Source organism: Aptenodytes patagonicus, chromosome 16 (assembly GCF_965638725.1).
Source record: "Aptenodytes patagonicus chromosome 16, bAptPat1.pri.cur, whole genome shotgun sequence".
Lineage (NCBI taxonomy): Eukaryota > Metazoa > Chordata > Aves > Sphenisciformes > Spheniscidae > Aptenodytes > Aptenodytes patagonicus.
In genome coordinates, this window is record NC_134964.1 from 14,465,190 (window position 1) to 14,471,565 (window position 6,376).

Consider the following 6,376-nt stretch of genomic DNA (forward strand, 5'->3'; position numbering starts at 1 on the left):
GAAGGAGCTTGATTTGGGCAGGGGGAGCTTCCTTGCGTTTGGGCGGACCCTCTCAGATCACCCTTCAATTACAAACAAATACCCACCGCAGGCCCACCAAAACGCCCAGAAACCCCCTCTCTGCAGACACTGGAGGTCCGTCTACTCTTGGGCCATGCCACTGCTTCCGCCTTGGAGAATGTTTACCAAGTGGGACCCTGCATTTCATGGGGGTGTTGCAAGTAACTCTGGCCGGGTTAGCCCAGGTCCCTGTGGGTGAGACATCCCAGGCGGGTGAGAGAAGAGGTCTTCAGATACGGCAGGGTGTGACCAGGCAGCGGGGAGGTTAAGGCGGCGGAGAGGAGGGTGCGTTGTGGTGTTCTGCCAAAAGCACAGCAGGGCACCGTTGCGGGCCCTCCTGCTGGACACGGCTTTCTTGACTTGTGCCCCATCCCAAATCTCTCTCTGCTGAGCCCCCAGGCACTGCCCGTTCTCAGAGGAGCCAAGCTGGGGGTCTGAAAGGGCCCGACAGCTAATGCCCTCTGCTCCCTCCCGGTCTTGCAGGGTCGCCTCCCTCCGCGAGACATGTCGTGCTACAGCCCGTGCCTGCCAGCCACCTGCGGCCCAACCCCGCTTGCCAACAGCTGCAACGAGCCGTGCGTCATCCGGTGCGCCGACTCCAGCGTTGCGATCCAGCCCTCGCCAGTCCTGGTGACGCTGCCGGGCCCAATCCTCAGCTCCTTCCCCCAGAGCACAGCCGTGGGATCCACCGCGTCGGCTGCCGTGGGGAGCTCTCTCAGCGCTGGCAGTGTGCCCATCGCTTCTGGGGGCTCCCTGGGGCTGGGGGGCTTTGGGTGGTCCGGTCTGGGCCGTGGGCTCTGGGGGCCTCTGGGGCGGGGCAATCTCTTATGCTGAAGCCCGCGGATTGCCTGCCCGTGGTTGAGCGCCAGGAGCCTCGAGGACAGACCTGGAGCCAAGCCCTGAGAGCGCGGCCACGGTCTGCAGAGGAGCCGGGCTCCCAGCGCTCCGCCTGGAGGAAGGGGCCTGCGCTGGCCTTCCCTCTCTTCCCAGGAAGCCTCTCTCTTTCCCCGTCTTGCTCTGCTTTACCTTATGCTCCCCATGAACTACCTCCTGCTTCCTTCCGTAGCAATGGGTCTAGGTGACTGACACAGGAGTGCCAGAGCCTTGAAGGGGAATTGGAAACGAAGCATCCCTGGCGTGGAGGTTTTCCTTCAGATGGCAGCACTTCTCTGAGCTTTACTCAGCCTCCAAAATGCATCGCTTAAGCTCTCGTCTTTTCCATTTTCCTTTGATTTTCTCATTAAAGACATTGGGCATCAGCTTTGCGGGCGAGTCATGTTTCATTCTCCCCTCTTCTCCAATCCCAACCGGCTGAGTCTCCAAAAGAGTTCCTCCCTTGGTAAAACTACGGGTTTCTGCGTAGTTCCTGGGTTTGAGGGCGCCTCGTCTTTCGCCCCTGACATCCCATAGCAATGGAGACGAGGCCACTTTGGGGTGAGAGCTCTTGTGGAAGGAGCCCCATTACTCATCGGCACACCTCGAAAGCCACAAAACAGAGTAATGAAGGAAGCCCGAATATTCATAGAATCATCGAATCTCCCCGACGGGAAGGGACCTCAGAAGATCATCTGGTCCAACCTTTTGCGGGAAAGGGAGCCTAGATGAGATTATGTAGCACCCTGTCCAATCGCACCTTGAAAACCTCCAGTCATGAGGCCCCTACCACGTCCCTGGGGAGGTTGTTGCAGTGAACGATTGTTCTCACTGTAAAAAATGTCTTTCTTATATCAAGGTGAAACCTCTCCCGGTTGCTCCCTGTCCTCTCCACGTGGCTCTTTGTTAAGAGAGAGTCTCCGTCCTCTTTGTAGCGGCCTTTAAGCACTGGAAAACTGTGATGAGTGCAGGGGAAAAGCATCACAGGACAGCACGAGGCTCAGTATGGGATGATTTGGGGGAGGAACCAGAGGTGGGGGAAGGGAGGGTTCAGGGTGGCACTGGGAGGAAGGAAGGTGAGAAAAGTAGAGGGAAGATGGGATAACACGGCTGTCACTCAAGAATTGGTTGCTGTTCAGGATGCTTGCCCGGCCATGCCCTGCTTCTGATCAGTGCAGCCTGTCCTGTCTTCTTCTTCTTCTTCTTCTTAAGTTCTATTCCTAACTATTTTCCCTGGCGAGCGAGGGGCTCTCTATTCTCTGTGTGTGTGTGTGTGTGTATGGAAGTCTAGGGGCCAGCAACTGGAGTCAAACCACACGTTGCCGTGGTTCCTGTCTCGGTGGTGCCCGTCACTGGAGTGGGACCAGAGGTCATTGGGACTGTTTGTCTGGGGTGCCGGCACCTGGACAGACCAGGGTGAGTGGAAATAACGTGCCAGCGAGTGGAGCGTGTGAGGGTATGCCAGTCAGTGTGTGATTGCTCTCGAGCGTCAAGCCAGATGATGGAGCGAGTGGGTAAAGCGGCTTGGGAGCCACGTAGGGGGGTGTGCCTCTGAGGGTGGGGTCACAGAAGGAGTTGGCTACAGGAGGCACCAGAGGGTCCTGGCCAACTGCCAGAGACACCGTGGGGCCTGTTTGTGTCTGTGTGCGAGTCTCTAGGGGCGAGAGAACTGGAGGAGCTGGCTACCAGAAGGACCAGGGTGTCCAGCCAACTGGAGCCAGGCACCAGATACAGGGCAGCAGGGTGTCTCAGCCCGGCTGATGGAGGGATCCACATTGTACATGTGTGTAATGTTTTCCCACTCACAGACCTTCACTGTGATCAGCCAGAAAGGGGACCTGGACGAGGCCCTCGGTGCCCTTTGTTGAGTGCTGAGTGTTGCTGCCTGGGTTGATCGGTGTGGTCGGTCACGTGTGTATGGGTTGTAATGTGCAAACGTGTGTAAGAGAGGGGAGGTTGTGTGGGCAGGAAGAGGCTCCAGCCACCTCTGTGCCTTTCATAACCACACTGGATCATCCCTGTCCCTCTGACCCCTGCCAAGGCGCTCCTGACCACCTGGGACAGCACATCCCTTGGTGGCATGGCTGCCTGCTGGCTACCCCTGCCTCCACACGGGTCTTCCCTGCAGATCCCTGCTTTGTCACAAAACTGGTTAAGGGCTTGGTGTGTCTGAAATATGAGGGGAGGCTGTGAGAGCTGGGATTCTTCCCATACCTGATGGAAGGGAATGAAGAGGGAGCCAGACTCTTCTCGGTAGTACCAACTGGCAGCACAAGAGGCAATGGGCACGAATTAAAACACACGAAATTCCATCTCAAGGCAAGAAACCACTTTCTTACCGTGAGGGGGGTCAAACAGTGAACCAGGTTGCCCAGAGAGGTTGTGGAGGTTGTTGGAGCTACTCAAAACCCAACTGGACTATGTCCTAGGCAACCAGCTCAGGTTGACCCTGCTGGAGCAGTTGGCTTGGACTGAAGGATCTCAGGAGGTCCCCTCCAACCCCAGCGATTCTGGGATTCTGTGAACAGATAAGAGCAATGTCTCCCATAAAAAAATATCTTGCTTGAAATGTTCTGTGACAGAAAGTGGTTTACGCGTCTTTTGGTTTTTGTTCCCGTGGCTGGTTGAGCCTTACTGAAGGCAAAGTAAACAACATCCACTGCTCTTCCCTTCTCCACCAAGCTAGTCACCTCACTGTAGAAGGCTACCAGCTTGGTTAAGCATGACTGCTCCTTCGTAAACCCATGCTTACTACTCCCAACCACATTCCTGAGCTACCGTTGTTTGGAAACGACTTCCAGGACGTTTTGATCTATCGTCTTCCCAGGGACCGAGGAGAGGCTGACCGTCCTTGTGAGCTCCCTGGATCTTCCTTCTTTCCCTTCTTGTTCCTCTTGCCTATGTGGAGACAGAAGAGGTTGAGGTGTGTCCTGAGCCACTTCAAAACCTTGCAAGTTCTTTTCAGGCAACTCTCATCTCAAAACAAAGGCATACTTGGGGGCACGCATTGAGCTGCTCACACTCAGAAACTCCCATTTTTGGGACCATTGTTGGGCTGACCGACGAGGATGGGATTCGAACCCACGCGTGCAGAGCACAATGGATTAGCAGTCCATCGCCTTCACCACTCGGCCACCTCGTCAGCATGCTGCTGCTGCTCCTGCCACTGCTGTCACTGCCGCTGCCACTGCCACTGCTGCTGTTGCTCCTGCTCCTGCTCCTGCTCCTGCTCCTGCTCCTGCCACTGCTGCCACTGCCGCTGCCACTGCTCCTGATCTTGCTGCTCCTGCTCCAGCTCCAGCTCCAGCTCCTGCTCCCGACGCCTACAACTTTTTATACTCTTTGACATGGGAGAGAAGGAGCCAGCCTCCAGTTTTTCCCTTTTGGGACTGGTCCACTCTCCCGACAGCTGGGATGAGCTCCGGGGACCTTTGGGAAATAGGTCTCAGCGTTCACATCAGAAAATGACCGAACAGCAGAGACCCACGCTCTGTCCCAGGAAGGAACACAGGAGAGTGACCCCGGAGTGGCTCAGCACCTCCAAAGGACTTGAGCCTGCCTTTGAGATGAATTTGTCACCAGCCACGTTCCCCTCACATTCTGGAAGGATACCAGCAGCTCACATGGACAGGAGTCACTCACACCTGAGTGATGGACTTCTCACCAGGACAGAGCAGGTGCCTCAGGCTTGGCCGTGGCGTCTCTGTGCTGTTCCCCCTGGCACTCACCCAGGATCTCATCACAGGCTGCTTCCCTCCCAGCACAGCTAACAGTCAGGAATGAAGAGGGAGCTGAGGGGCACCAGCCCCGCTGCACACGACTCCTCTTTTTCCCTGCCAGAGCTCCAGCGCTGCAGAGAGTTGAAACCACTGCACTGGTCGCCTGAGCCCAGACCTCTCTGTGCCTTGAAGGTCAGACCTTGAGCTGGGGGAAATGGTGCAGAGGCCAGGCTTGCTGCCCCTGCTGGATAACAGAAAGGCAGCTAGGAGATTGCACGCTGTGGGATGGACACCGACGGCAGGGCCCCGGGAGCCTCTCTTTCTCCTCCGCCTGGTTAATTCCTGTCCTGGACAAAGGGGAGCAGTGCACAGCTTTGGGGGCTGGGACCAGAACCACCTGCACCCTGGTCACTCCGAGCAGTTTCTCCAGCCTCAGCCCACCCCACGGGCCTGTAATTGCCGAGGCATGTGAACAAGGAGGACTGGCAGAGTCAGGATTGCCTCCGGGGCAGGAGCCCACGGCAGGGGGGAGGCCTGGCCCGGGAAGCGCAATGCTCTGCCGAGCTCCTTCCCCAGAGTGCCGGCACTCCCCGTTGTGGATATGAAATATTCCTGGGATTCACTTCCTGGGTTCTTAACAAAGACATTCCTAACAAAATAGCCGGGGCCATCATTGGCTCTCATTAACCCAGCAGTCTGTTGAGTCCCTGCTGTAGTCAGTGCAGCACAGAGACATTCAACAGAAAATTCAGGCTTCCTTCACATTGTGTTTTGTGCCTTTGAGCTATGCCGATGAGTAATGGGGCTCCTTCCACAAGAGCTCTCACCCCAAAGTGGCCTCGTCTCCATTGCTATGGGATGTCAGGGGCGAAAGATGAGGCGCCCTCAAACCCAGGAACTACGCAGAAACCCGTAGTTTTACCAAGGGAGGAACTCTTTTGGAGACTCAGCCGGTTGGGATTGGAGAAGAGGGGAGAATGAAACATGACTCGCCCGCAAAGCTGATGCCCAATGTCTTTAATGAGAAAATCAAAGGAAAATGGAAAAGACGAGAGCTTAAGCGATGCATTTTGGAGGCTGAGTAAAGCTCAGAGAAGTGCTGCCATCTGAAGGAAAACCTCCACGCCAGGGATGCTTCTTTTCCAATTCCCCTTCAAGGCTCTGGCACTCCTGTGTCAGTCACCTAGACCCATTGCTACGGAAGGAAGCAGGAGGTAGTTCATGGGGAGCATAAGGTAAAGCAGAGCAAGACGGGGAAAGAGAGAGGCTTCCTGGGAAGAGAGGGAAGGCCAGCGCAGGCCCCTTCCTCCAGGCGGAGCGCTGGGAGCCCGGCTCCTCTGCAGACCGTGGCCGCGCTCTCAGGGCTTGGCTCCAGGTCTGTCCTCGAGGCTCCTGGCGCTCAACCACGGGCAGGCAATCCGCGGGCTTCAGCATAAGAGATTGCCCCGCCCCAGAGGCCCCCAGAGCCCACGGCCCAGACCGGACCACCCAAAGCCCCCCAGCCCCAGGGAGCCCCCAGAAGCGATGGGCACACTGCCAGCGCTGAGAGAGCTCCCCACGGCAGCCGACGCGGTGGATCCCACGGCTGTGCTCTGGGGGAAGGAGCTGAGGATTGGGCCCGGCAGCGTCACCAGGACTGGCGAGGGCTGGATCACAACGCTGGAGTCGGCGCACCGGATGACGCACGGCTCGTTGCAGCTGTTGGCAAGCGGGGTTGGGCCGCA

General features: G+C 57.1%; 1 non-coding gene across 1 annotated transcript; it reads right to left on the bottom strand.

Annotated features, from left to right (window-relative positions):
- Nucleotides 1-3,993: 3,993 nt before the first annotated feature.
- Nucleotides 3,994-4,075, bottom strand: TRNAS-GCU (transfer RNA serine (anticodon GCU)). Its single transcript has one exon. It is a non-coding gene; the product is annotated as a tRNA-Ser (tRNA).
- Between the last annotated feature and the right edge of the window lie 2,301 nt (nucleotides 4,076-6,376).